The following is a 12,013-nucleotide window of genomic DNA, read 5'->3' on the forward strand; positions in this document are numbered from 1 at the left end:
TCATGCGCACGTGTTCTGGGTTCATGGGGTTGAGCCAAATCGTCCTCCATAAATTGCCCCCCACTCCCCGTGCTGGGGACGGGGGGCCCAGTGCGAGGAGTTCATGGTTCACCGGGCGGATTTGGCTCGGTTACTCACACTGCCGTGCTAGGCGGTACAATGGCTAGACTGGTTGGGCATTTGGTTCTTTACAGGAAAAAACCCACGTCTCGTGCAACTCACGCGCGGACGCCAGACACTTTATGCTGTGCGGATGCCAAAAAACGCGCTAAATTAAATTCGCGTTGGGAGCCCTGTAGCCGGTTTCTTTGAGGTCCGTTGGATTGATCCAATCCTGACCGTTGGTCACCAGGCCCCGCGTCTATAAATAGCGGGGTTCTGGCATTCTCTTCGCTGCTAAGCATCTTTCGCCTTGAGCTCATGTCTAAGGTCTCCAGCTTGGGTCTTTTCAGCTCGTTTTCGCCTGTTTCAAGGGAGTCTCTAAGTTTTTCCTTTCCTTTTCTTTCTTCTTTTCTTAGCCCGTCCTCCTTATGTTTAGCGAGAGTAGCTTTTTGGATGAGCCCGGGGTGGGCACTTCGGGTCATGGTGACCCTTCCCCGGCTCGACCTGCCCGCGAAGCACGAGCAGCTTCGGGTAAGTTGGCGTCCACCTCCCATCGAGGTCGGGTGCCGGATCAGTTCGGTCCCTCTACCCTGACACCGGAGAGGCTTCAAGACCTCATCCAGCAGTTCAACCTTCCTTCTGAGTACAACTACAGCCTTCCCACCGGTAATTTCCCCTGGGAGCACGGTTCGGATGAGGTCATGATTTTTAGGGAACAGCTCGTCGGCGGGCTTCGTCTCCCTCTTCACCCCGTTATCCCCGAGGTGTTAGGGCATTTCAATATCACGCTGGATCAACTCCACCCCAACTCCATTCAGAATTTAGTGGGGGCCATTTCCCTCTGCCATGAAAAGTGGTTCTCTTTGGACACGGACATACTTTGCTCCATACTGCTGATAAAAAAGAGCGCCTCTAGCGCTCCCCCTGAGCACGGGCAGGTCTACTACTTATCTCCTCGCCCAGGCTTTAAGCTACTGCATAAGTTCTTGAGCAATGTCCCAGCTTGGAAGCGAGACTACTTTGTGGTTCGGACCAGAACAAGATGGCCCTTCCTTACCAGCTGGAGGGTGGCTACCCAGGCGACCAACATCGCCCTCAACCAGCAGACATGGGAGGACTTCCACTCGTGGGCTCAGGCTGAGCTCGATCATCGGGAATACATCACCGAAGAGAAGCTCGCTTAGGCCGGTTTGAGCTTGGGTAGGTTTATTTATGTCTTTTGGTGCTTTGTTTTTATTTGCTTGTCGTTTTTGGATATACTGACGCCAACTTTGTTGTAGGCCCCATGGACGAAGAAGAGAGAATCACGGCTACCCGGCTCCTTAACCAAATGAAGAGGAGGAAGAAGCGGACTGCCAAGAAGGCCGCCAAAAGGGCTCGTGTGGAGTCACCGAGGGCTCCCTCCCCCGAACCCGATCATTCCCGGGATCCTGCCCCTTAGACCGGGCTCAACAGTGCCCCTCCAGTGATAGATCTGGAGGGTGACTTTCCAACCCAAAGACCTAAGGCTACGAGGGTGTTGGAGAACGAGCCAACTAGGGTTACTGTTGAGGCTCCGAGCTCAACTGGGGTGGCCGCTGAGGCTACGGAGGGGTCGGCTCAGCATACTGCAGACGCGGCGACATCCAGCTTGGGGACCGAAGAGGAGGAGTCCATCTTGGATCCCGAAGTCAGCCTCGACCGAAGCAAGAGGGGCGTCATCAATGCATAAGTCATGAGTTGGGCCAAACTCTCCCCAGGTCAGCTCGGGGGTCGCACGGCAACCCACATCATGGTGGTAAGTTCGTTTTTTGTGAGCAAACACTTTATCTCACCTCTTTGCTTTCTCCTTCTTCTCTCTCCCCTTTTTTTTTGACTGACTAGTTTCCTTCTTTTAGGCGAACACTGTCGTGCACGCCTTAACTTTCCAATCCGATAAACACCTGAGGTGCGCTTTGGCTACTGAGGAGCCATCCCGTGTGGTCCATGCCGAGCTGAAGGCAACATAGGATAAGGTCCATCAATTGGAGAGTGTTGCCGCCGCCCAGAAAGGTCTGAACGACACCTTGGCACTAGAGATGGAGGAGCTGGCCCGGGAATGAGACATACTGAAGGCCGAGGTGAACGGGCTCTGAGTTGGTCAAGAAGCCCTAAAGCTTGAGGTGAAGTACTTTTCCATCTCCGGGTATCTCGTTTCTGCTCCCTGCAATACTTTACTAACATAATAGATGGGTCGTTGGACCCGATCTACTTCTTTTATTAGTACCAAACTAACCACTTCGTCGCTCGCCGAGAGGTACAGTTCTAAAACATCTCTCCTCGGGCCGGGTTAAGGTCGGCACACTAGCGAGGTATTTCTTGAGCTCGTCAAACGCGAGCTGGCAGTCTTGGGTCCATTCGAACCCTTTGCTCTTAATTTCCTTAAAGAACGGCAGACAGCAGTCCGCCGGTTTAGACATGAAACGACTCAGGGCGGCAATGCGGCCATTCAACCTCTGAACCTCCTTCAACTTCCGTGGTGGTCTCATATCTAAAATGGCCTTAATCTTATCCGGGTTGGCTTCGATGCCACACCGGTTAACGATGTATCCTAGGAACTTGCCCGAGGTCACACCAAACACACACTTGTTTGTGTTCAATCTCATATTAAATTTACACATAATTTCAAAAACAGAATGCAAATCTTGTATTAATTCATGTGAGAATTGAATTTTGACGATCATGTCGTATACATAGCATTCTAATTTTCTACAGATTAATGGCGCAAACAACTTATTTACAAGCCTTTGAAAGGTTTCCCCTGCGTTTTTTAACCCGAAGGGCATAACCTTGTAACAATATAGGCTGAATTCCATGATGAAGGCTGTCTTTTCTTCGTCCGTCGGGTCCATCTTGATTTGGTTATAGCCCGAATAGGCGTCCAAGAAACTTAGCAACTCATGCCTTGAGGTCGCGTCCACCAAGCGGTCGATTTTGGGGAGCGGGATGTAGTCTTTTGGGCAAGCCTGGTTCAGGTCGGTGTAGTTGACGAACATGCGCCACTTGTCGTTGGCCTTCTTTACCAGGATGGGGTTGGTTACCTAGCTCGGGTAGTGGATTTCTCTTATGAAGTCAGCTGCGAGGAGCTTTTCGACCTCCTCGTCGACCGCTTTCCACCACTCTGGGGCTAGGTTGCGTTTCCTCTGTCTAACGGGCCTAACTATAGGATCGGTGTCTAGCTTGTGAGTTATGAGTTCGGGGTCTATACCGGGCATCTCTTCCACGGACCATGCAAAAATATCTAAATTTTGAAGTAAGAAACTTACTAGTTCGGATCGTAGAGGTTCCTGGACGGAAGTGCTGATCTGAAGTGTCTGAGCTGGGTCCACTGCTTAGGTCGGAATTGCGATTGTTTCTTTTGTGGGTGCAGTTCATTCTTCGCCTTGCTCCATAGGCCGCTCCAACTCGAGGTCATCGACTACCTTGATTTTTCCCTTTAGGGCGGCGGCGTAGCACTTACGGGATTCGAGTCGGTCGCCCCGCGCTACCCCCACACCAAAGTCTGTTGGAATCTTCGTAGCCAAATGGTAAGTGGAGACCACCGCCCGTAGGACATGTGTGATTGGTTGACCTATTATGGCATTGTAGGGGGAGGGGGTTGCGACCACCAGGAAGTCGTGCATGAATCTGACCACATAAGGCCACGTGCCAAGTTCCATAGGTACTGTCATTTTTCCAAGGGGCTGGACTTCTTCTCCGCTGAAGCCTACCAAAGGAGTGTTTGCGGGCTTCAGGTCGCCTCTCTACAACTGGAGCTGGTCAAACGCAGCTTTGAAGAGGATGTCGGCTGAGCTACCTGAGTCAACGAGTACGCGCCTGACCTCGAAGTCATTGATTCTTAGCTTTATTACGAGTGCGTCATCATGGGGGTAGTGGACTCCTTGCGCATAATCTTCTATGAAGAAAATTGGCTCTTTTGTTCTCGGCCGCTTTGGGGGGTTCTGCTCCTCCCGGGTGGCCTCACGAACCGACGTCGAGCTGCCGCTGAAGTGCAACCCGCAATGATCGAACCTCCCACTATCATGTGGATGGTCCCCCGAACTGGCCTCTCCTCTAGAGGCTGCCTCTACGGTTGCTCGGTCGGCCTGTTGCTGGACTCGGGGGCATCCTTACCGTGCTCCCCTTGCCGACTTGTTTTATTACTATTATTATTATTATTATTCTGTACAAAGTTTCTTAGATATCCGTGACGGATGAGCTCCTCTATCTCGTCGCGGAGGTTTTTACAACTCTCGGTACTATGACCGTGATCTTTGTGAAAACTATAATATAGATTCTTATTTCTTTCATTGGGATTCCCCCTCAAACGGGGCGGCCACTTCACGTACGGGGCATCCTTGATCGCCATCAGGATTTTAGCCCGCTTTGCGTTCAGTGGGGTGTAATCAGCTCGGTCCGCTACAAGAGGTCGGAAAAACTGACCTGGCTTTGCCCCCCAAGCTGTGTCCTTTTTCTTTTGACTGTCCCCTTGGCTGGAAAGCTCTCATTCCCTCTTCCTTTTTTTGGGCGCGCCCTCGACCTTTTGGTTGATCTCCTCTTCGGTGGCTATGAACCTGTCTGCAAGTTTCAGGAACTCGGTTATGGTCGCTGGTTGGTTGACGACCATGTGCCATTTAAACTCTTTGTGTGTCACGCCATTCTTAGTTGCTGCAAGGCGTACGACAGGGTCTAGTCGTGGTATCTGTATACAGGCATCGATGAACCGCTTGATGTAACTTCGGATGGATTCTCCCTCTCTTTGCACTATGATGAGGAGACTTTCTTCAGTTCGCGGACACCGCTTGCTAGTAACGAAGTGGGACGCGAAGGCTTGCGTGAACTGCGCCCAACTTCTTATCGATCTAGGTGCCAAGTTATGGTACCATGTACGAGCTGCTCCTCTAAAAGTGGTGGAGAAGGCCACGCACATGCACGACTCACTAGCTCTCACCAGGTGCATCTATGACTGAAAAGCGTCTATCGTGATCGTTTGGGTCGAACGACCCATCATACTTGTCAAGAGAGGGGAGCTTGAAGTCTTTAGGCATTGGGACTACCAGAAGCTCGGGAGATAGGGGAGACTGGATTGAAAGGAGCCTTGGCTTCGCCCGAGCTTACCTCTTCTTTGCCCCCGAGCTCGGGCAGGTCGTGGGTGGCAGATCGGCGAGCTCGGCGGCGGCGTCTCTGCTTCTTGGCGGGCTCGGCGTTGGTGCTGCTCACCTCCGTGCTATCAGGAATGGTGTGTGTAGGAAGTAGCTCAGGCCACTGGTGCTGGCTGCGGACAGAGGGATCCCGCTTGGAGCCTGCGGCTAGGATCTCGAACCGGTTCTCTAGGAATGGGGTATCAGGCTTCGAGGGCTGAGGAGACGTGGACTTGGCGAGCTGGGGTCCTCCCGACCTAACTACCCGCGGTGAGGCCGGAGTGGCTGTTCTTTCGCGTTCGGTGCAGGAGGAGGCCTGGCTCCTAGGAGGGTTCTGGGGGGCCTCTCCTTGGCGAGAAAGGTGCTCCTCCTGGCAGCGAGACCTGGCTTGTTGTGAGGTCGGGTGATGAGGAGGGAGCTGCGGATGTTGATGTTGAGGTTGGGGCAACTAAGGGAATTGCTGCTGATACTGGTATTGGGAGACCTGGTGTAGCACGTGCTGTTGATAGATCTGAAATTGTTGAAACTGCTGCATTTGAGCTTGCATGGTCCGCATGCACTGCACCAAATCTTCCAACTGGTTCGGGTTGCCTGCTGGGGGCACAACCGAGGGTTTAGTGAAGGTTGTTCCGACTGTGGTAGGGAGTGGAGCAACGACGGGTGCCCCTGTAAGGGGCACGTTCAAACTAGGGATCCCATCCGCTGAGAGGGGGACGGTGAACTGTCTGATGCAGACAGTAGGAAGCTGGGGTTGTTCCCTGGAGTTATTCATCTCTGTGTTTCGTTTGATATTGCTTGAGGACGCCATGAGCGTTGAGTTTTTGGAGAGTAAAAAGATGTGAAAGTTTAGAGAAAGGCTATTCGAAGCGTTTCCCACAGACGGCGCCAAATGATGTAGCGCGATCCAGTCACTCCTAGTTGGCGCTCACGTGGCTCCTGGAAGACACCTAAGAAGAAGAAAATTCCCGGAGGGAGTTACCCAGCGGGAACACTCTGATGATTAAGTTAGTACTTGGTAGGAGAAGCAAGGAGGAAGATGAAAGCTAAGAGTGGAGATAGCGCGTGTACCGTAGATGAATCTCTCTCTCCCCTTGATGATAAACTCCTTATAGCATAAATCTGTTACCTCTCCCCATCGGCCTCTGATAGGGCGGGTATAACCATCACTGCCAACCTGCCGCAACCATTATTGGCAAGGCTGAGGTGGCACGCGCGGGGCCATCACTACTGGGTACGTGTCTGTCAGGTGTAGGACACCTTCTAAAGGTGGCAGGCGCGACACTGCTTGACGAGGGACACAACTGCTGTCACCAGATTTGTCTGGTACGGCGGTCGGGCAAGAGATCTTCTTGCCTTCCCTCATGCGGCTCGCCGAGCTGCCACAAATTGGGGTGCTTCAGGGCAGATGGGTCCCTGCCTCGAAGCACCGAGGTGCTCCCTCCCAGGTGGGTAAAAGCTTGGCGTCCCTTAGGGGAGAGCCTAGGCTCTCCGAGCTAAGCAGAAGACTGACTCACCGAGGTATTAGCCCTCGGCAAGTTGACTGTCTTTGACTTGACGTTTCCTTCGCACCGAATCGGGATCGTGCTACTAGGCTGGACTGTTCACCAATCCAGGTCATGAGCAAGTCGTCCTCCATCAAATATGATTTATCATCTTATAATTACAAAGTCATTTATCATACCGTCCTACAATAATAAAGTGGGGCCCATTTAGGGTTGATCATTTCTGACCAGGCCCACATTGTTTGGCTTGGTCAAAGGGGTTTTCAAGCTAGCCATGCCAATGGGTTGGGATAAGCAATAAATCTGGTTTGACCTGAGCCTATTGGGTCGATAAGGGTCTGGTTTATTCAAGTTTATTTTGGTTTTATTTCTTTCTCTAATTTTCTTTTGAAAATAGCCCTCAGGCCCGTTCCATTCAACTAGTAAACAAGGTATATCAAGAAGAAGACTCAAGCAACAATAAGTTCACAAATCACAATATAATTAGGAAGAAAGCCCACCCAATGTGTGTGTGCGCATGTGCAAAGGCCAAAGACTTCCCACCACAAGTCTCACATAAAGTCTTTCCTTCTTCATACATATGAAAAATAAAAAATATAAAATTACTATTATATGGCTCTTTATGAAAACCCTTTTGTCTTAATTTTTTATATTAAAATCAATCATTTTTCTTCTTTAATAAAATCATTCTTAAATCTCTCTCTCTCTCTTCAATAGTTAATGTTTGTAATATCTTCCCTTCCACATTAAATTCTTCATTTTCTCTTCTTTGAACCTCCTTCCATCCTTTTTAATAAAACATGAATATAAATTAGATGAATTAAATGGAATTCAGTGCCAACCTAAGACAAACCCTAATCATGGACCTTGGTCTGAAATGAAACTGGTGTCAAAAACCCAAATTTGCCAACCCAAACCTAATTAACCATATTTCTCTTCAAACCCATGCATTTGCATGGATTTGCTTGCTAGTTAATTATGTATAAATAGTTTATTTAAACTTTTGGACCATATAATAATAGACAGAAGAGTATAGGAGTAAATAAACTATTAAGAACTCGATTGAATTAATTGTAACTACCTATCTGTTTTGCTGTTTCTGCTTCCTCCTATGTTCTGGCTCTGCAATATATTATAATGTCTTAAACAAGCCCTTCTTCTTTGTTACTGCAATTGTGGACATTCATCATTGAGAAAGGTGACAAAGGGGAGTTAATTAGAAACTAATCCACCGCTGAATAAAAGGATACCGATACCAAGTAAGAATTCAACTGCATCCATGGTTTGCCACGTGTCTTACTGTTTGAAAGAAACTGCCACGTTTACACAGATGCCATCTGTATTTGACTTACAGAAGGAGAAAATAAGAGGGTAAAATCTAGGATACCAGAGTATCATGTTTGCATATGATATGGGTTAGGTTAATGAACTCTATATGGTTAGGCGGGTTTAAAACTACATGTTAGTGATTCGGGTCGGATTGAATTTAAGCGTAACAGGGAGTCCCGATTCAGTGGACCCTTCGGTTTATGGGGTACGTGAAACCCTTGAGTAGGACACTAGGAGGTGTGTACGTCACCCTCTTCGACTTCCATTCAACTTGTCAGCCCGGTTCAACCGGATGGAAAAAGCACAAAATTCAACCGGCGATAGCATCCATTCTCCTCCTTTTCCTTTCAACCCCGCTATTCCTCTGCAAGCTTATCTTATTCCTTTCTACAGACTACCAGCGGCGTTCTTCACTGTTTCATCAAGCTCCGATGGCGTATACTTAACTGACGGTAAGCATCTCTTCTTCTCCTTTTCCTTGCATCCCGTTATTCCTCTTCAATCTTATCTTATTTGCCTTTCTCTTCTTCCAGCAACAGGCCGCCGGCTAGATAAATCCATCCTTTTGTCTACTGCATTTGTTTTTAAAAAGAAAAATATTACTGAAATATTTCAGACTTAATAGTTCTTAAGTCTGCATTTGTTTTGTTTACTTCATTTGTTTTATCTATGTTTTGTGACTTTGTCTACTGCATTTGTTTCTAATTTTTTTTATCAATAACAGTTCTTAAGATTCCATTAATGAAAGGGATACAACCACAACTGGAGTAAATTGAGGTGGTAACTAGAACGTGTCCACCTCAATTTATCTATCTTTATGTTTAAAATAGTAAATTTGATAGATAATAAATAAGATAATATTAATTAAAAATTATTGACTTATTAACATATAAATAGTTTAATATTTTCTATTAATTTTATTAAGATTATATTATCAATATTTAAATTTTAAGTTATTATTTGAACAAACAACTATTATTTTCAGTATAATCAGGTCTATAATTTTGTCCTGATTAAATAAACGGTTTAAGATTAATCCTACCCAGACCCAACCCATTGACAACTGTAACCAGACTATGGCTTCCCCACTATAGATACTTCTTATTCTTAAATAATATAGCTATAGTTATTTTATTTAACAAGATAATAATAATCTTATCTTTAACTATATACTTATAGCATTGGGTTCTGTACGGATGTAGTTAGAGGTGAACACATGGAATGTGATGGAGCGCGATCCGGCTGGTCTTAGCTGTCCGCTGCCTTGCTTCCGAACGGGGTAGCAGGGAACCTGAAAAGGAGGAGATGGGAAAGCTCCTGAGGGGAACCCGGTATAGAGGCTCTGAAGCTCAAGTTAGAATCCTTCAAAAGCAAGGTAATACCAGATAGCGCAAAGTTTGCATACCTCTGTTGTCGGGGGGCAGGGGGCTCTTATAGTCACTTTGTGTACTCGTCCCGAGGCCCTTGTCAGATCGGGTATGATTACCCTTGCGCTTGTCAACTCGGCCGTCGCCCTTTCTGCTGAGACAGAACCGTCACTGCCTAACCGTCTAACTGGAGATGGCGGCGTCAGTGGCGGTGGCAGGTGGCCGTTTAGAGTGCTGCTGCCAAACGTCAGATCCCAAGTTAGTCAGGCGTGGCGCCCTCGGGCACGGACTTCCCTGGTGTCAGGCATGGTACGACTTGTTTGGCTTTGGTGCCCAGAAGATGATGCAAAGTGCTGAGCGAGGCAGTCTTGAGCTCGGAGGTATCCCGAATTGTTACAAGGTGGGTCAGTTTGGCGAAGTGTATCCCGAGCTATTACAAGGTGGGTCAGTTCGGCGAAGTGTATCCCGAGCTGTTACAAGGTGGTAGTTCGGCGAAGTGTATCCCGAGCTGTTACAAGGTGGCAGTTCGGCGAAGTCTATCTCGAGCTGTTACAAGGGTCAGTTTGGCGAAGTCTATCCCGAGCTGTTACAAGGGTCAGTTCAGCGAAGTCTATCCCGAGCTGTTACAAGGTGGGTCAGTTCGGCGAAGTGTATCCCGAGCTGTTACAAGGTGGTAGTTAGGCGAAGTCTATCCCGAGCTGTTACAAGGTGGAAGGCGCCGGTGAAGTCTATCCCGAGCTATTACAAGGTGGGTCAGCTTGGCGAAGTGTGTCCCCTTGTTCCCGCCTAGGCTGGGCCCCTTTTGCCGAGCTGTCGTTTCTGCCACGTGTCTCATAATAGAGAGGTCGGGCCAAATCTTCCTTCATCAGAATGTTTATGGCTTAACGCTCATTTTATGTCTAGCTAACAAAGAAAGCATTTTCTTACCAGATTTGCAGGGTATCATTTTATTTGGAATTTTACTTTATTTACTCTTTTATATTTGAAATTGCAGGGAGCCTTGATGGTTTCTTGCTGATTTTAAATCTGGTAGAATTTGCAGTTGTCTCTTACTTGTAATTTATCTGAAGTCCATCATTTGGGTGAAGGATTGCAAGTATATATATTTTTTCTACACCTCTGGATAGTTTCCCTATTCAAGGTATTAAGGAATAACTTATCTACTTCTTGCTATTATTTAACCTATAATAGTTTCTCTAATCAAGATATTAATACAGAACTTATTTGTTTTTGCCTGTTGGTTAGCCTACAATTTGCTAGCTCTTTGTTCTGCAACTCTCTCTTTTATTGTACAAGGGTTTCTGCACATTAGGTATAGTATCCTTATTCAAGGTGAATGATTTCAGCCTTTGTTCTTATTTCCTTGCTTTCTAATTAAAGACCAACACCAATCATGAATTGTCATGGACTACCCATTACATTCTACAAGTCTATGACTTTCAACAGTCCCACCAAACTGGTAGTGCCTGGTGGTCCCATATAGATATCTATAAACCATGTTTTGTGAAGCCAAATCTACTTTCAATATAGTTCCATTTTACCTTCTTATACTATTATTTTTACAACAGTTCACTTGAAGGGTTGTGCTAAACCAAACCAACACAGCTGTATTTTAGCTACAATACATTAAATTAATTACCTATACTTCAATAGTTCAAGTATCTTACCAAAAAAGTTCAATTGTTGGTTATTTTATTTTAATTTCTTACATTTCCCTTATTTTATTTGAATATAAGGGATTTATTATACTTTTTCTAAAATTTTCACAATTAATGGCAAGAGGGACGAGGAAGGGGAGTTTTTCTTTGTGCTTGAAAAAAAAATGTTGGATTGGGAGATGGTTTTGTAATGCAATTTATAAGGGGGATGAGCAAGAAGAGATGGATGAGAACAGAGGGGGACTGAGGAAGGGATGGATGGAGGGAGGGAGAGGTGGGGAAGGGTAGACCTGTTCATGGGCCGGGCTGGGTTTTTATCTTCATTAATGGAAGTATGTTAGGCCCGAGCTCAAACCCGAGCCCGAGCTTGGCCCGACCAACGGGCTTACAACTTGGGCCCTGATAAAAAGTCTGAAGCTTGACCAAATAAAAAAAATTAGAATTTTTCCCTATTCAATAATCAATATAAATTAGAATTTATTTACATTAAAAAAAGAATATAAATTCAAAATTCATTTACATTAAAAAAAGAATATAAAGAAGGGAAAAAGGATGTGGAGAAGAAGGGTTCGGCTGAAAAAATAAGGGAAAGAGGTGAAAAAAGAGAGGTATTCGACTAGGATTTTTAAGTTTAATTATAGGTCGGGCCGGGCTGGGCTATTTTGGCAAATCCCGAGTCCAACTCGAATTTATTGCGGGCCCATATACCTGTTCAAGCCCGTCCGGGGGCCAGCCCGGCCCTATGAACAGGTCTAGGGAGGGGTATATGGAGATGACAAACAAAAAAAATATGATTTTGTAATCTATATATTTTGTGATGGGAAAGAATGGATGGAAGGAAAGAGAGATATAGAATGAATACACCATGGTTTATGGATTTTTGATTGATGACCGAATGACAGACAAAGATATGAAAC

The sequence above is a fragment of the Nelumbo lutea genome, chromosome 8, assembly GCF_056320005.1.
Source record: "Nelumbo lutea isolate HS-2025 chromosome 8, American lotus-T2T, whole genome shotgun sequence".
Classification (NCBI taxonomy): Eukaryota; Viridiplantae; Streptophyta; class Magnoliopsida; order Proteales; family Nelumbonaceae; genus Nelumbo; species Nelumbo lutea.